Below are 19,447 nucleotides of genomic sequence, written 5' to 3' on the forward strand. Positions count from 1 at the left end.
AAGCAGGCGTTCTACTCCCTGCGCCATCGGACCGGCTTTATAACATAACAGACGCCAGCTTCCAGTCTGTCTGCAAGATTATGGCAAGGTGCCTGCTTGCTTCACCGCCACGCTCAGCTGGAGGACAGCGCAAGTGCCCAGTGCGTTTACCCCCCAATATTAGCCCCCCCAGCAGGTGCCTCCTCCCGATGCCAGGCTTCGCGGGTGTGGGGAGCCATCCTCTAACCCGTACCTTCCCCCTTTAAATCTACCCTACCGTCATCGACTTTTCCCCTACGCACACCAATCCGACGTGCGTGTTACTTCCCCTCACTCGCGCTCTGAAAACGCCTGTATATGAGCGCGGTATAAACAAAATATAACATATATTACTGTGACGGTACGAATACAAACGTCACTCTGTCATACATGCTTCCCGGTCCATATTCCAATAATAAATTAGCATTTGGTTCAAAGGTTCAACGGGTCTTCAGTTTTAGTCCCTCTGTCCACACAACAGCTGCTCTAAGGATTCAATTTACATAGTTACTGCCCGCCCTGATAAAAAGTGGGATAGACGGTGGTGCTTTGCAGCAATGGCCTTCCTCCACACGGCAGACAAAAAAGGGTGAATAAGTGCGGGAAATTAAAACCCAGTGTAGGCAAATTATCCTGCAGCTGGGACCATACTCACTGTACCTTGTCCGGCCCGTCTACCTGTTATTTCCCCACTACACTTCCCACTCCGATTAATAATAACAATATAATTAATTAATCCCGACTGCACCAGCTGTTAGATCTTTCAGCCCAAGACGCGACAGAAGGCTAACAGAGCGAAGTGCAGGCTCTGCACCACAGCCACTCTTCCCCGGCCCCCACTCGTCTCCGTTCACAACATTCCCCGCATTTACAGCGTTGCGACCTCCTCTCAGGGCGTTATGGGGGTTAAAGGAACAAACCTCTCTGCGTCGGCAATACCGTCCCGGCACTTTCCCCTGCATGAGACCGGACCCCCCAGCCCCGTATTCAGTACCGTACCCTGATTGTCCATATTTCCCTTATTTATTTTGGCGCCCCCCTTGAGCCCCTACCTTCCCTTGTCCGTGACCCACCGCTCCTCTGGCCTGTATTCGATATCTTGCTGGAACACTGGAGCGCCGACCTCCCGAACGCTGCTACGCCCTTCAACTCGAAACACTGCATCTCGAGACCGTAACCGGAGTCACGAACCAGCAGCAAACCGGGCCGGAAAACGAAGTCCTGTGTTGGCAGGCGGGCGTCCCACTGCCAAGGCTGGATGCTGCCTGCAGTGGGAAGCCCACTCACTATAAAGGGGGTAGCCCCTCCCCTTTCTATTGTTGCCCCCTTCGCGGGCTTTTTTCCTTTTTTGGCGCGCTGCGCTGTTTCGCGGGTTTTGCCCCCGTTTTGCCGCGCTTCGGCGGGCGCCTCCCCTCCATCCTGTGGAGGAGGGAGGGGGAGTCTTTAGGAGGAGGACACCGCCCGGGTTATCGGGGTGCCTCCTCCATTTCGGGATTTCTCGTCGTCACCTTCAGGCTGACAAGAGGTCTCCCTGTGGGGGTGGGCCTGGAGGCCGCTGGCAGGTGGAGGAGACAAGCAGCAACTGAGGCTTGATGCAGAGACAGAGTGCCCAGAAAGAGAGCTGCTCACAGACACAGTACACGACGAGCAGTGGACATCCTGCGCTGAAGGAGGAAGGTCCACTGGCTGGATCCACAGGGGGAACCACCGAAAAGGTCAGTGAGCGGATGGAGAGGTCCGCCTTTCACCACAGTTTTAAAACAGCACACAAAGTGTGAAAGACACCGGCGAGGCTGGGTGGAACGCACAACCCGACGAAACTGTGACTTGAGCAGAATTCGACAGCCGGTACAGGTCGGCACCAGACGGCACGTGACATGTGTGAAACCTCATTTGTAACTCCTGTTCCTGCCGGAGTGAAGGGCCTCGCTGGCCCGAGACTTACTCGAATGAAGGTGTCAATACGAGGCACAACAGGAGAGTGGAAAAGGACATTGGTGAGTGGAGAGCAGGCGTTCCAGATTTCAGGGAGGAAATGGCCCTGTTCACATGCTAGAAATCGCTATTCGAGTACCGGAGCGAGCGTGGCCACCCCACTGACTACGACCTGCCAGTTCTAAGTACGTGGCGCCAGAAAGGTGATACGGCGCATAGGGGGAGCCAGCATAGCGGAGCACTCAAATGCTCCATGATATCCTGGAGCAGTAAAGACAGCACACGAGACAAGCTTGGAGGCCGCATCCCCCACAGAACCCGCCAGCTCGTGGAAATCCGAACAATAGACTGCTCAACACTCCAGCAAAAAGCTAGCACGGAGGGACAGCTGGCTCTTGCAGTGCCACACGTGCAGGTATCGTAATGTAATCTTGTGCTTCCCCCATACCAACACAGAACACCATACCATCTATCTATATAACCTTAGGCCCTGACTAAGGACACAGACTAGAGGGGGGGTGGATATCCTGAGAACCCTCGCCAGGTTTACGCAAACAGAGAAGCCCACGGTGAACAAGCCCAGGGGCACTTTTAGTTACATTCTTGGGGCAAGGCCAGCGATGAGGCCCCACGGTACAGACATTTATGGTCACTTTAACCTGCACTAAGACTAAGAAACTGCCAACGCAAGTCAAATTGTTCTGCTCCCCCCCCACAGGAGGCGAAAAACCCGCTTATTATAGTGATGACTGGTAGTGTGGGACGGCTTGGGCACTCAGCGAGTCCGGCGGCTATGCTCTGGTCCCTGAATCCCCCGTCAGGGTAAGGAGGCCTGGCCTGTACTGCTGCGCTGTCCTGTATGGCATATATACTGAGAGCAACAGAGCATTCCAGGGACAACTAGGGTACGTGATGCAGAGGTGGTGCCGCAAGACCCATTGAAGATCTGTGTTGATGGATGAGACATGTTCCTCGAGAAGGAAACCTTCAGGGTTGCCACAAGGCTATTGTCAGATAGAGAGAAAACCCATCCTGGGCTGCCAGTGCTACAGAGACTATAGAACTATACGCTGGAGAGTTGCCCAGCAACCTAGTATAATGCCTAAAGGGGCAGCCTCCAAAAAAAGAGGCTCAATGGACAAATTCACCAAACCAACTGCTAAACTAATGGACGCCAGAAGTGAAGGGGTAAGCAGTCAAGAATCACCAGCGATGATCCCATTGTCGCCTCCCACTGACATACACGGAGTCATGACCATTATGCAGCAAGGATTCGCCTCCATAAATGACAAGTTGAACGGTATCACTATCAGTGTATCCACAATCCGGGCCCAGTTGGAAAAGGCTACGCAATGCATCACGGAAACGGAAACACGGATAGCCAAGGTGGAGGATGCCATAGAGTCACTGCAGAACACAATAACGACAATGGCGAAAGATCTGGGTAGCATCAAGATGAAGTGCGAAGGTTTGGAAGCAAGATCGCGGTGGAACAATGTCTGTATCGTAGGAGCACCAGAAGATGCCCTGAAAGGCCCCATGGAATAGGCTGTAGAGGGTCTGCTGAAGGATCTGCTAGGGGACCCGGGCTGGTCCCAAATGTTTGTGGTAAAGCAAGCGCATAGAACACTGACGGCAAGGCCTAAGCCAGGAGCGTTCCCACAGCCAATAATTGCGCAGCTAATGAACTACTGAGACAGAGACATGGTTTTGAAAGCTGCAAGAGAGAAGCAAGATTTGAAGATGGGCTCTAGTGTGATTCGTATTTTTCTGGACTATACACTGGCGGTGCAGTAGAAGAGACGCACATTCGTCGGAGTTAAGAAACCGTTGAGGAGCGTAAGATACCCTATGCAATCCTATACCCAGCTAGGCTGCATGTGCAATTTAAAAACATGTTCCCAGAGGAGGCAGCATCATTCGTGGGGGCCAACATTTCCTTGCCGGAGAAATGACCGCTGGAAGAAGGGTAGTGACTATAAAGGAGTGGTACAGTACGAGGGCCTCATCACGAGTTGGGCTGTATCCTGGCTGTAATACAGCCTGACTATAATAGCCCTAGCACCAACCGGTCTGGCGATATTACCGCCGGATCACGGGTTGGGTCTTAACGGTAAATCCCCATTCCCCATTGTGTCCAGTGGATTCAATGGGGCATTTTCAGTGCTAATTATGCTGGCTAATACATCCGGCGGTAATACAGCCGAAAACAGGGGATTTTCACCTCCAGAGAAAGGCTGGAGGTGAAACGGCCCATTTAGCACCCAACTCGTGATAGGGCCAGCCCTTAAATGCGGCGGTAATACCATTACCACCGCATTTAAGGGCTACAGCCCAACTCGTGAAATATGCTATGTGCTCAACATCATGCCTGCGAATGTGTAATTCGTACTGAGGTTTCGGCAATGGTTGCTTGAAAGTAATATTGTGCTCCGAGCCAGGGCGGGCTGTAGAGTAATGTCTGGGAAGGGTCATGCAGTACACCATGATGGTACTGGGAGTATGATATGCTAGTCCTCTTCAGTAACTATGCAATTCATAATGTGTTTTGGTAAAGTTTGTTTTAAATGCTCTTAGGGGTTCAAGCCTGGCTAAAGTTTCAACACTGCGTTAACTGGGAACTCTAGGCACCCCGGAAGCAGTCGCCCTCAATGCGAGTGCACATTTTGGTTAAACAGGGGGGAGGTGGCATCTGAGAATGGGGGACAACATAGTCAAAGTTTGGGGTACTATGAGGGTGGGGGAGGGGGAATCTGGGAAAAGTTTGGGTGAAATAGTTATGAAAATGCACAGGTTGAGTACGACATACTATGGCCTGGTTGGGAGATGGTACAGGATTGTGGAGACTGTTCGAAGACATGTAAGAGATGATGGCTAGAAGTGGACCGACTGGGGTGAAGCTATTGAGTTGGAATGTGAGGGCTTCTACTTTTTATTCGACGGTACATGACATGCACTCCCGTATATATCTCTGGCTAACGTCGCAAAGGGTACTGAGTTGGGTGTCAGAGACCCAGATACTCCCCAGAAACACTGTCGGATCATTCCCCTGTGACACTTTCACTGAACATCCTGGAGGGGGCCCCCCAGAGATCACAATGGCGCTTTAAGGCCACATCCCTGTTAGACCCAGTATTTAGGTTGGGTATGGCACAACACATTGCTAACTTCTTTGAGAACATTGAGGGATCAGTGAACACACAGGCAAGCCTTTAAAGTTTACATGTGAGGGGTTGCGATGTCCACAGCGTTTGTCAGGAACCAGGAGTGGAAATGCTGGAGTCGATGGAAGTTCCGAAACCGAGGATCTTTCTAGTCCTCATCCAACATGGCGCTTTGCCTTGGGAGTTCCGAAACCGAGGATCTTTCTAGTCCTCATCCAACATGGCGCTTTGCCTTGGGAGTTCCGATACCGAGGATCTTTCTAGTCCTCATCCAACATGGCGCAATGCCTTTAAAAGCAGGCTCCGCCCCCCTGCTCGGCGCGTTGTATCTGTTGCTGTTTCTTTCAACGCTCCGAGTGCTGTTTATTTGTATCGTCCTTCCGTGATTCAACTCCTTCTACAGCCCTCCCGTAGCGAGCCTGAACTACGCTCGTTTCCTTTCCTCTCTTACCTATCCATTCCGCCAGCAGTGTTGGTTCTACTTCCAACCTTTTGGACACAGTGCCTCTCCTTCGCACCGTGTTCTCTATTCCTTTTCGGCTGCCTTTCGTCCACTACCATCTCGGCAGCTCCTTTCTTACTTGATTCTGTACCCCAGTCCTATGCTGTGTTTTGCTCGCCTCCGCGAGGTTTATCCATTTTACCATTGGATTGTAATTTCACCTATCTGGATCCACAACAAGAGCAGCTGTGCCATCTCTTCGAATCATCATCCAGATCATCTATGAACTAGGGTTTTTTCTGCCTCGTGCTTTTTCCCTAGATTGGAGGCTGGCCCCCTGGGGTTCCCCTAGGACAGGTCTTTGCCTCTGTCAAGGTGGCCTCCGGAGGGGCTAGACCTTACCTGCACGAAAAGAAGATTCGAGCACCCAAAGGTGCAAGGATAAAAGAAAGGAGACTCCAGAAGACTGAACCTGGCCGTCAAGAATCCACCTCAGGAGAGTCAGGTGAGGAGAAGGGGGAGGTAGACTTAGAACTTGACAGAATACAACGCCCGTGTAAAACCATGGCCTCCTTGGAACAATACCAAGAACTAGTGGCAGCTATGCAGAATCTAACTGCAGAAGTCCAAGCACTGAGAACTGAGAATATCGCCCTCCGACAACAGGTGGTCTTACACCGTGACGACCGCGGGGATCTACCCGCTATGCCCCTTTCTTTTGGCAAGTATGATGGTCACCCAGGGGGATTAAAGGACTTCCTCGACGCCTGCAATGTTTATTTTGCCTTTCGCACCCATACCTATGAATCCGCCAAGTCCAGAGTCGGATTTATTATTGCCAACCTCATTGGCAACGCACTGGCTTGGGCCACTCCCCTGGTAGCCAGAAATGATCCTTCCCTGAATGACTATGACCGTTTTGTGGAAACCTTTAGGGAAAGGTTCGACAGACCAGAAGTAGTCTACTCTTCCCTGGAAGCTATATTAGATGTCACACAAGGGAACACAGACGTCCAGACCTACATATCCCGCTTCCAGAGATTGGCGGCTAAGGCGGATTGGCCGGACTCTGCTCAACAAACAATATTCCGAAGAGGGCTACACGATGAAATCAAGGATGAGTTAGCTCGTGTAGCTCGACCCTTGTCCTGCCAAGGACTGATGACTCTATCTCTACAGATCGAATTCCGTCTATCAGAACGGAGACAAGAAAGAAGACGAATCAGAGGCACCCCTCAGACTATCGGTCTACCAGCTCCTTCTCCCACATCCAGGTCAAACCTCACTCCTGAAGAACCTATGCAAATAGGAGCCACCCGAGGACCTCTCACCCCTGAGGAACGCAAACGAAGAAGAGAAGCCGGATTGTGTATGTACTGCGGTTCCTCTAAACATTTACTAAGAAACTGTCCGGAAGTTCCTCCTAGGCGGAAGGAAAACTACAACCCTCGAGCTGTCGCAAGGGAAGTCTCGGGGGAATTGCTAAGTACCCTTGCAACTGCTCAAGACCCATGAATAACCCCGAGGAAAACAGTCTGATGGTGTTCCGTGTCAAGTTGTGGCTATCTGACTCGAGTCCCACTGAAGTTCTTGCCATGTTAGATTGTGGAGCAGCCGGAAACTTTATGGACTCCAATTGGGCTAAGGAACATCAGGTTTCCTCAAGACCAAAGACAACTCCCATACCTGTAGAAGGTGTGGATGGGAGGCCTTTATCTTCCGGACCTATTACTAAAGAGACTATACCTTTGAGGATGGAATTGAGCCACCATTCTGAATATTTGGTGTTCGATCAGATCCGAGCTGCGCACTTTCCAGTGGTCATTGGTATCCCTTGGTTAAGACGACACAATCCTCAGATCAACTGGAAGACCAATAGAGTGAGCTTTAATTCGCACTTTTGTAGGTCCACTTGTATGAACCAGTCAATCAGCTTAACTCACCAGGGCGGAAGGGCAGGTCCTGCTCTAAGTCCGGCTATCATCGCTTTGGTTCCAACACATTACCAAGAGTATTCGGAGGTGTTTTTAGACATCCAACCACGTGAGTTACCTCCTCACAGGGCAGAGGACTGTGGTATCGACCTACTTCCGGATGCCACAGTTCCGTTTGGACGGATGTATCCCTTGTCTCTCCCTGAAAGAAAGGCTCTACGGTATTACCTAGACTCCAATCTTCAGAACGGGCTTATTCAGGAGTCTAGATCCGCTTGTGGTGCCTCCTTATTCTTTATTCCAAAAAAGGATAGTGCAGAATTACGTCCCTGTATTGACTATAGAGGTTTGAATAAGGTGACAATTCGGGACAGGTATCCCATGCCTTTGATCAGAGATATTCTGGAGGCAGTACAGGGGGCTATTTACTTCACCAAACTGGATCTAAGGGGCGCTTACCACCTCCTAAGGATAAGAAGAGGGGACGAATGGAAGACGGCGTTCCGCACCCCATTTGGACTCTTCGAGTATCGGGTGATGCCATTCGGACTTGTCAATGCCCCAGCCATTTTTCAAAGATACATGGACAAGGTATTCACGGATATGTTGTTCGTATCTGTTGTAGTGTACTTGGACGACATCCTGGTATTCTCCCAGACATTAACCGAGCATAGGGTACTGGTTAAGAGAGTACTACAACGTCTTCAAGAACACAAGCTATTAGCTAAACCGGAGAAGTGCCAATTCGAAACCACCTCTGTATCCTACCTAGGATTCCTTTTGTCAGAAAGAGGCATAGAGATGGATCCAGGTAAGGTTAAAGCCATCAGGGAATGGAGAGAACCCAATACCGTCAAGGAGCTACAAAGCTTCTTAGGGTTAGCAAATTTTTACAGAAGGTTCATTCCCAACTTCTCCAACCTAGTGCTTCCTCTGACCTCCCTGCTAAAGAAGGGTGTCAAGTTTGTCTTCGGAGAGGAACAACAGAAGGCTATGCTAACCCTTAAGGAGTGTTTTTCTTCTGCTCCTGTTCTGGTACAACCAGACCAAACCAAACCTTTCATCTTAGAGACTGATGCGTCGATAGGAGCGATAGGTGCTATCCTATTGCAGAAGGCCGCGGATGAGTGTGAACATCCAGTGGCATACTATTCTAAGACCCTCACCAGCAGCGAACGCAATTACTCTGTTCTGGAAAGAGAGCTATTGGCCATCAAATTAGCCTGTCAAGAATGGCGTCATCTCCTACAGGGCGCTGCCCATTGTTTTGTCATCAGAACGGACCATCGTAACCTTCGGGTACTCCAACAAATGGAGTGTACCAATGCCCGACATGCCCGGTGGGCTTATTTTTTTTTGCAATTTGATTTTGTGATAACCTACATACCCGGCTCTGAAAACAAGAAGGCGGATGCATTGTCACGAAGCATAGGGGACAGCTCAGGGAATTACGAAGGGCATGACCGTATTTTCCCCGATCTTAAGGTTTTAGCAACTACTGTCTCCTTCCTCCAAGACCTGATACCTCAATATCAGGCTTGCACAGAACTCCCTTCTTCGGTCCGCTTACGTAGTGATGGGTTGTACTACCATGAAGACGCACTTTTCATTCCCACTAAAGAACTGCAGAAACTCATTCTTTCCTGGTGTCATGATTCTCCTTTGACAGGACATCCCGGAATCCGAAAGACCTATGAATTGCTGCAACGAGGTTTCTGGTGGCCAAGGGTAAGAAAGGATGTGCACCAGTATGTCACTTCATGCTCTATATGTGCTTCTAATAAATACCGCACTGGCAAACCACTCGGTCTCTTGCAGCAGCATTCCTTACCATCACGACCATGGGAACACGTGTCTACAGACTTCATTGTCGAACTCCCTCCTTCTAACAACATGACAGTAATAATGGTCACAATAGATTCCTTCAGCAAGCTGGCCCACTTTTCTGCATTCAGGCAGATACCATCCGCTTCTGAGACCGCTGAGGTCTTTCTTCGAGACATTGTCCGACTGCATGGATTACCCCGGACTATTGTATCGGACAGGGGATCTCAGTTTACGTCCAAATTTTGGACTTCTCTTTGTCAGACTTTAGGAATCCACCGCGCTCTTTCCTCGGGGTACCACCCTCAGAGTAACGGGCAGACAGAAAGGCTGAATGCCAGCCTAGAACAATACTTGCGGTGTTTCTGCAGTCCACAGCAGGAGAGGTGGTACCATTTCCTCTCGCAAGCAGAGTTTGCATACAATAACACTCTGCATACCTCTATCCAAATGAGCCCTTTTTTGTGCACGTATGGGTATCATCCTCAACATCTACCGGGTCTTAGTTCTCCAGCCACAAGGATCCCTGCCTTGGATGGTATCTTACAGGAAATACAGGAAATTCATGGTCTTGCCAAGAAGGCACACCAGGCCAGTCTACAGACTCAAAAGAGATGGGCAGATAAGAACCGGGGATCTAATCCCAACTGGGGTGTGGGTCAACTGGTTTGGTTGTCAACCAAATTCCTACCTAGATGGGTTCATGCTGGGAAGTTTTCCCCTAGATATCTTGGGCCATTTTCTATCCTTCAACAAATCAATCCGGTAGCCTACAGGCTCAGACTTCCGGACTACCTCAAGAGAGTTCATCCGGTTTTTCACATATCCTTACTTAAGGAGTATAAGGAAGATCCGTTCCTTAGACCCATCCACAAGGGTCGCGCCCAGGTACGAAGTATCCCGGAAGAATACGAAGTGGCTTACCTGGTGGATTCCAGATACCGCAAGGGCAGACTCCAATACCTGGTACACTGGAAGGGCTATCCAGTGGAAGAAAGGACCTGGGAACCAGTTAGCCACATCCACGCACCCAGACTTCTCAGGAAGTTCCATTATCTCCACCCGGGCAAGCCGGGGGGCTCCCCGAGAGGAAGGAGGTATACTGTCAGGAACCAGGAGTGGAAATGCTGGAGTCGATGGAAGTTCCGAAACCGAGGATCTTTCTAGTCCTCATCCAACATGGCGCTTTGCCTTGGGAGTTCCGAAACCGAGGATCTTTCTAGTCCTCATCCAACATGGCGCTTTGCCTTGGGAGTTCCGATACCGAGGATCTTTCTAGTCCTCATCCAACATGGCGCAATGCCTTTAAAAGCAGGCTCCGCCCCCCTGCTCGGCGCGTTGTATCTGTTGCTGTTTCTTTCAACGCTCCGAGTGCTGTTTATTTGTATCGTCCTTCCGTGATTCAACTCCTTCTACAGCCCTCCCGTAGCGAGCCTGAACTACGCTCGTTTCCTTTCCTCTCTTACCTATCCATTCCGCCAGCAGTGTTGGTTCTACTTCCAACCTTTTGGACACAGTGCCTCTCCTTCGCACCGTGTTCTCTATTCCTTTTCGGCTGCCTTTCGTCCACTACCATCTCGGCAGCTCCTTTCTTACTTGATTCTGTACCCCAGTCCTATGCTGTGTTTTGCTCGCCTCCGCGAGGTTTATCCATTTTACCATTGGATTGTAATTTCACCTATCTGGATCCACAACAAGAGCAGCTGTGCCATCTCTTCGAATCATCATCCAGATCATCTATGAACTAGGGTTTTTTCTGCCTCGTGCTTTTTCCCTAGATTGGAGGCTGGCCCCCTGGGGTTCCCCTAGGACAGGTCTTTGCCTCTGTCAAGGTGGCCTCCGGAGGGGCTAGACCTTACCTGCACGAAAAGAAGATTCGAGCACCCAAAGGTGCAAGGATAAAAGAAAGGAGACTCCAGAAGACTGAACCTGGCCGTCAAGAATCCACCTCAGGAGAGTCAGGTGAGGAGAAGGGGGAGGTAGACTTAGAACTTGACAGCGTTTGGGGTTCTTTGCGAAATCAGGGGGGAACTTAAAAAGGCGAGAAGAGACCCTAGCGAAAGTACAGACAGAGTATGCGGGTAGCCCATCACCACAAATTTGTGAAGAAATTAAAATGCAATTGGACGAGTATCAAGAAGTGGCATACAGGGAATTACGCTACTTTGACAGGCCAGCAGCGGCACGCAGATATGGGGAACAGGAGAGGCCAGGGAAGCTTCTAGCACAGATGGTCCATAATGAGAGGGGCAGTTCGACTATTCTGTGCATAACTAGACAAGATAGAGTGGTGGCGAATAAGGTGGAAGAGGTTTGCAAGGTCTTCTATGAGAACCTCTACTCATCCCAAAGCGTAGCTACAGAAAGTGAGATGGATGAATATCTAGCCAAGCTACCCACGACGTTGCTATCGGCCGACGCTTGTGATGCACTTGAGACACCTATAATGCTGAGTGAGATAAAGGAGGCGATTAAAAGTTTACCAGGAGGGAAAGCATCAGGCTCTGATGGGCTGGGGGCGGAGTTTTATAAGGCAACACCTTGGCTTCTCGTCTCCTATTGGTTTGGGGCGAGGCGCTGGAATCTGGCATCTTGCCGGAGTCAATGCAAGAGGCGGTTATTACCTTACTGCTGAAGCCCGGAAAGCCACCAGAAGACTGTGGGTTGTATCGTCCACTGTCTCTTATCAATACGGATGTGAAGATATCGCTAAGATACTGGCTTCCTCACTTAATCCACTGATGCCCTATATGGTGCATGAGGACCAGGCGGGTTTCATACAGGGGAGATCGACAGCAGCATCCAATATACGGAGGCTATATAATGTACTGGCGAGGATACCACAGGACACTGAGGGGGTAGCGATGTCCTTGGACATGCAGAAAGCATTTGATACAGTATATTGGCCATTCCTGTTCAGGGTGCTACATAACTTCGGGTTTGGCCCAAACTTCATACGGTGGGTGCAACTTCTGTATACTCAACCATATGCTAGAGTGTATGTGAACGAGGAGCTATCTTCAATACTGACATTGGTGGGAGGCACCAGGCAGGGATGCCTACTTTTGCCTTTGCTGTTCGACTGGTGATAGAACCGTTGGCGGATCTTATGAGGGCACGTCACGCTCAGCCGGGTATAGCCATAGCTGGCTGGGTAGAATTGATAACACTCTACGCAGACGACATCATGATGTATGTGAAGAATCCTGAGAAATATTTGCAGAGGGTATTGAGTACGGCCCAAGAGTTTGGTAAGTATTCAGGTCTCGGCTTGAACAGTAATAAGTCTGAAATGTTCCTGTTAAGGATCTATGTGATCACTGCGACGCCCGCAACTGCGATGCCGAAAATGCCGACGGCAGTTACGGCACGGTGCAGTGATCATATGGATCACTGTGCCACCTCCCCAACCCAAACCCCAACACACTTACCTTTAGGGCGGCACACTTCTGCGTGTGCCGCCCGCACTCTGCGATCCCTGCAGTGTCAGCTCCTCCCAATAATGTGGGTTGGAGCTGACGCTGGAGGGTGCTTTTCATTTTTTTTTTTAAACGTGTTCCCTGCTTTCCGAATTGGTAAGCGGGGGACACCCCCGCAACCCCAGCTCTGCTTGTGCGCAGTAAATGTCACCCTCATTTTGTGAGCCTTCAAAGTCGCAGTGACTCGGGGGTGCACAAATGAGGGCGACATTTCTGTATGATACCCCTGTTAACGGATAGTACAAAAGAGCCTAGCAACTTGTTCAGGCTGCAATGGTCACCCCAACAGGTGAAACATCTGGTGCGCTCCCGGAATTACGATGCATTGGCCAGGGCAGTGTGTGCTAAACTTGAGAGATGGAAGCAACTCCCTATCTCGTTGATTGGGTGAGTGGTACTAGTGAAGATGATTATCCTACCCAAACTATTTTATCCCTTTAGTACTATACCACTATGGCCGGGCAGATCCTTGTTCACGAAGAAAACTGGAGCATGCTCCACGTTCGTGTGGAGGGCACAGGCTAGGGCCAGTTGGAAACGCCTTACATTGCCATACGAGCAAGGAGTGCTGACTGCTCCAGACTACGAACTGTATTACCTGGCAGCCCAGGCATATTATGTGGCGCACTGGGCAGAGGATGGGCCACACACATCATATGTGGAACTAGAAAGACAAAGGAAGAGCAAGGTTACACTGCTGCATGGGGTGACTATGGGAAGACAGGGAAATGGTAACCAACTAGACCCAGTATTAGTCACACAGCAGGCATCGTCAAGACTGGTCCAACACTCTAAAAACACTATAATGTATAGCCTGGTTACGCCAATCTCGGACGCTCCATACCTGGACCCGTCCAGAGATGCAGTACTAGTAGCACGCTGCGGGGAGCGGGCATAATGTACCTTGGGGATTTGTACGGGGATATTGTGTTTGTGACCTGGCAGGATTTTAGATACAGGTAGGGGACACCCCAGTCCAGAGACTCCAGTACTTGAGACTCAGTTCAGCGGTGGCATCGGTATGGGCTGGATTCCCTCAAGAACTGTCCTCACACCAGTCTATGTAATTTCTTCCAGTACGATGAAAAAAAACACCTTAGCGATATATAAACTGGCATTGTCGACCAGGAGGGTGCTGGCACCAGACGTTAAGGGTGATTGGGAGAAAGACCTGGGCATTACTTTCACAGATACACACTGGCTGCAACTATGTAGGCTAACAAAACAGGTGTCTTGCAACTCTAGGTACAGACTGATTCACTTCAATATACTGAATAGAATACACCCCACGCCGGCCCACCTTAAGAGAATGTACGCAACGGTTCAGGGGAGGTGTCCGAGATGCCGGAATGGAGACGCTGATATAATGCACATGTTGTGGTCTTGTAGGGTACTCTCTGAATACTGAGACAAGGACGTTGATAAACTAGAAGAAATGGTGGACCAACCGTTAATACTGGGAACCTGCGTCATGTATATTAGGCTATGTGTTTAAAATGAACCCATTGAAGCGAAAGCTTATAAATATTGGTCTGCTGCTTGCTAAATGTGCTATATTAATGAGGTGGAAGAGTATAATACCCCCTACGATTGAGGAATGGGTGAGGGATATGACCTGGGCGAGCAACAGGGAGGATCTGTATTCCAGTCTACTGCCCCTAACAAGCCGACCAAGAGATATATGGGGAGATTTCCGTCAGTACTTCATCAATAAAGAAGATGGTGGAGATGACGGGAATTTAGCACTGTGAAAAATGTGTACACCTTGTTGCCTGATTACGCGCTATCGAAATGATTCCTATACAATGCATTATTTGGCTGACAATGGCGGATGCCATGAAGAAAAGCCTGTTGGGGCCGTGTGAAAGATGCAGCCTGAAGAATATATTGATCGATGATCAGCACCTCAAGTGCATTTACTGTCTTCACCCAGACCACAATGCAGATAGATGTCCAATTTTCCAATCCTTCTCCTTGAAGACGTGGAAGGACCGTCATCGGAGGTTGGCGGCATGGATCGAAGAGGGGAAGACCTTTGACGTGGCATCTGGGCATAGTCATGCCTCTTCCACGGCCGGCAGGTCCAGAGCGTGTATTCCCTCTAGTAAAGAGAAGTTGAGGTCCTTTGAGGATGCTTCATTGGTGAAGGTCCAAAGGAAGGTGAAATCACACACTCCATCGCCTTCCTCATCAATGGTCTCTGTGGCTGCAGGACCCAGTCACGAGAGAGGCTGGTTGCCGGCTCAGTCGATGGTTAGCCTACCGGCTAGTGGGCTGCCTACGTCTGCGAGAAAGATGCTGGCGTCAACGGCCAAGCATAGGTCTTCGTCAAAGAGCAAGTCATCGAAGGACTCATGACCGGCTCCACCGTCGTCGACGTATGCCTCATCGATGACTTCATTCACCAAGACGTCACCACATCGATGACCTTGTCGATGAGTACTCAGTCTACAAAGTCTGCTCTTCCTTCACCGGCTTCAGCGTCAAAGGGTTTGTCCACGACCGTCACCTTTACCACAGCTACAATCACTTCACCCAGGGTTTCTCTGCACCTAGACTTCCATCAGTGGTTCCGACAATGGTACCGTTGATGAAGGCGTCTCTTCCTGCTCTGTAGGTTACAGTCGTTGCAACATTCCCTAAGGGCTCTGTTGTAGTTAATGACTTGCCTCCAGCTCTGGGCTTCCTCCGCAGGTCCACCAAGGCTGCACCACGCTTCATTCTAGCACCTCTGGGCTCCCCCAGAGGGTCTCCTGCGATCTACACTAGTTCAGAGGAGGACCTGCCTCCTGGGTTTTATTCAGATCAGGAATGAGGCCAAGGGGAACATGACCCCATTCTGCCCGGGCCTCGCCAGGGCCCTGCGGCCCATTGGCCTTCACGACCCTCTAGCCCTCCAAGGGCCTCAGGCCCAGCTGCATCTACTGCTCCTGCATGTTTTGGACACCTTGAACCTTACAAACACTGGTGTCTGAAATACCCACTGCTCCCACTCCAATTCCAGCCATGAGCCCTCCAAGGACTTCTCTGGCTCAGCCGACACTGTCTTATAAGGCCCGAGTTACCCCTAGGCCAGTGCTGGTAGCGCTGCCCACAGTGATGGAGAAAACAGTTCAGACAGGCACTGGGACACTGGCACGGACACCGATACCACTGGTACTCACACAGATGAGTTTGATGACTACGTTCCCATGGATGGGGAACCTCCAGATTCCGTCATGCCCACCAAGGCTTCCCCGCCTGATGAGATTGGTTCTTTCCACTCTCTGATGTCTAAGGCAGCCAAGCTTTTCAACCTGGTGCCAGAGAAGAAACAGGAAGGCTTCCTTTTTGAGCAGCGGGAGTCGGTATCTAGACTATCCATCAAAAATGAATTAATCGAATTAATATCCATCGAATTTTATTCATTGAAAATACTTTCCGTCTTTTCATTTAGTAAAATTCGATGGATTTTCAATTCAAATTAAATCGAAAACATTAACTTCATTGAAAAGATTTCTTTATTGAACACTTTATGCTCTTTTTTAAACTCATAACTGTAATTTCTAATAAGTTAACTGTTTTTTTAATTACTGATATATATATAGTATAGAATACATTTAATAAATAATGTTTGTTTCCTTTAAACTTTTTGGACAACCGTTGTATTTTTTGTATTTTGTGTGGTGTTTGTTCACTTTTCATCATAAAAGTCTATATATTTTCTTTTGTAAAGCTGGTGTTTATTACGTCATATGTACAACGTGATTGCCATTTTTGAAGTCTCTGTTAGTGGTTTCGGATGTTCCTCTCAGAGTTCCTGTTGTATTCAGATTTTTTCTTAACTGATAATTTTTCTCTTTGTTTTTTTTCTTCTTTGGGATAAATTCTTTCCGGTGGATTAGAATTTTTCCTGTTTTTTATTACACATTTTTTGGGGTGTTTTCTCACATTTCATTGGATGTTTTGGATATTGATTGGTTTTATTTCCTAGCTTTAAAGGATTGGGTTCCTGTTTCTTGGATTTGTGGATACCACTGGATTCAGTGAGTTTTCGTAATTAATTTAGCACTTTATGTTCAAAGCTATACTGTTAAGATATGTTATTTTGTCCGTTGTTTTGAAATTTTGAACGCATTGCTTTAATCTTTCTTCATAATCTCTGTACTTTTTCTTTTGGTGATGTGTTTTTCCTTTCAAAATTGTGACCATTTCCTGGTTTGATTGTTCAATTTTCAGTTGTTTTATAAAGTTCCATAGTGATGGATTAGGTGTTTTAAACAATTTATTTAGCCCGCTGTGATATCCCTCTATTCTGTTATTCATTCTGGCATGTCCCTCTTTCACCGCATTGAAAGTTACATACATTTTTGTTAAATCTTGGTCTTCTTCTTGTGCCATTTCTAGTCAATTTTCCAATGCATGTGCTGTCAAAATGTTATAATATAGGTTCTAGGTACTGTTCATTTTTGTTTAAAAACTGTGGGCCTCATTACACGGATGGCGGTAAGGATTTACCGGTACCGGTAAAATACCGGTACCAGTAAATCTTTACCACCTTACTATGAGGTCCCTTTGCGGGTTGGGGGATTTAATGCCTGCTTTTTGCAGGCGTTAAAAACCAACCCGCAAAGGGACCCAGGGAGCTAATTACGGTACCGCAATTTGTGGTAGCGTAATTAGCGCCTTCCCCATTCCCATTGAGCCCTATGGGGCAAAAATGGGAATGGGGAAGGGCAATGGTGGAAGGGGGAATTACTGCCCTGCCAACCTTGGAATGGGGAGGTAATTCCCCTTTCTGCCAAGGCGGTGCCGGTATTTTACCGGCATGAACCATGGCGCTAATAGCGCCATGGTTCTCCGCCATCCGTGTAATGAGGCCCTCTGTGTCAGTTAAATGCTCATAATAATTTTCAACCTGATCAATGTGAACAAAAGCTACTGCAAATAACAGTTGTATATTATGTTGAAACTCTAAATCATTTATGTACATTGATTGCATTCCTAGTATTTGTAATTCTCGCCATATTGCCTGTGAAAGATGAAAGAAACATCCTTGGTTTTCACATGATTGGAAAGTGTCTGTGATTGCTTTCATTTGTTGAACTTCAAAATCAAGTACCGTGGTTTGGGGAGAGTTTGGATTAATACTGTCTCTAATGAATCAGAAAATATTTTTGTACATTTCCTCTGTTTTACTCTGTTTCCTCTGTAAACATATATTAACGGTACAAGAGTTTCTTGCACCATTGCATGTACGCTATAGAATTGTCCAAATGGTGTTGGGCATATTTTAAAAGTTGCGTCCCCATGCCATATTTTCAATTGTTTGAGGTAGTCCATGTTTCTTGATGTTCCAAATATTAGTATCTTTTGGTCATTTATATCCTTATTTAATAGTTTTAAAAAATCATTTTTCTCTGTTATTTGTAATTGAAACGGAATTTCAATGTCCTTGAATGTTGTCGGTATTTTAGGAAAGTTGTCTTTTTTTTGTCTTTGTTTATTTATTTGACGCTAAATTGTTTTCATTTTGAGCATCTGTGCTGCCACATGAAAGAACAGTTTGGTACATATTTGCTTTATGACTGAACCGCTCGCCTCTCTGGTGTTTTCATTAGCCTTTTTTAAAATGTTGTCTATTGTTTTCTTTATCATTACCTTTGTGTTATCTGGCAAATGGTTGTGAGCACTCTGGTGAATAATTGAATAAGAAGATAGATGCGGCTGGAAAGCGCATCATCACCATGGTAGCATCAACCATCAAGGTCTCCAACACTGTTGCCATCCTGTCAAGGTACAATCAGGAATTGTGGTATAAGTTGGGACCCCGTCTTCGGCTTCCTCCCTGACGATAAGAAGGCCAAAGCCTTGGCCCTGTTCCGGGATGGTGAGGTGGCGTCCAACTACGCCATCACCGTCGCTTTGGACATAGCAGACTCCAGCTTTCGCCAAATGGCTCAAGGCCACCAACCTCCGCACAGATGTGCAGACCAAGGTTATCAACATGTCGTTTGATGGCGACAACTGTAAGCGATATTCAATCAACACTACAGATAAGTCAATGCCTAGTCTGGGATGCTGAGGAACATCCTTATTGATGTATTTTTATATCCAGTTCAGTACTCTGGATGACAACCCTTGTATAACACCCCCCTCTTAGAATCCCCTTGACCCCATTGAGCCAAGAAGTAGGTTTGTTTTGCAAATTAAAAGGTTTATTTGGACAATTCAACAATATATATCTATCACACTTTTATAATATATTAATATCTGATAGTACATGGAGACATATGATGTGGATCCACAATGGGTAATGTTACAGGGGTACACTTGATTACTTTGGAGTAGTATAGAGGATGAGGTAGCTGAAAATGCTTTATGGTTTCAAGGAAATGCAAGGAGGAATAAAATGCAGTACAAATATACTTGATATGATTTTAGCAAAAGATAAAATAATCACTTTTTCTCTGGCAATTCACCCCCCCCATGCAATATAAGAAATGGAAGGAGATGTAAAGAGGAGCACACAGTTCTCAGGAATGCAATCAAATACAATACGAAATTCAGTTCCCCCCCAGCAAGCTTAGAGGAAACAGGTAGGAGTTTGTAACACAGGCCCAAAATGCTTTTTCAATGTGATGGCAATGGATGGGAAAATGTGCCAACTGA

The sequence above is a fragment of the Ambystoma mexicanum genome, chromosome 7q, assembly GCF_040938575.1.
Source record: "Ambystoma mexicanum isolate Mex_15411 chromosome 7q, UKY_AmexF1_1, whole genome shotgun sequence".
NCBI lineage: Eukaryota > Metazoa > Chordata > Amphibia > Caudata > Ambystomatidae > Ambystoma > Ambystoma mexicanum.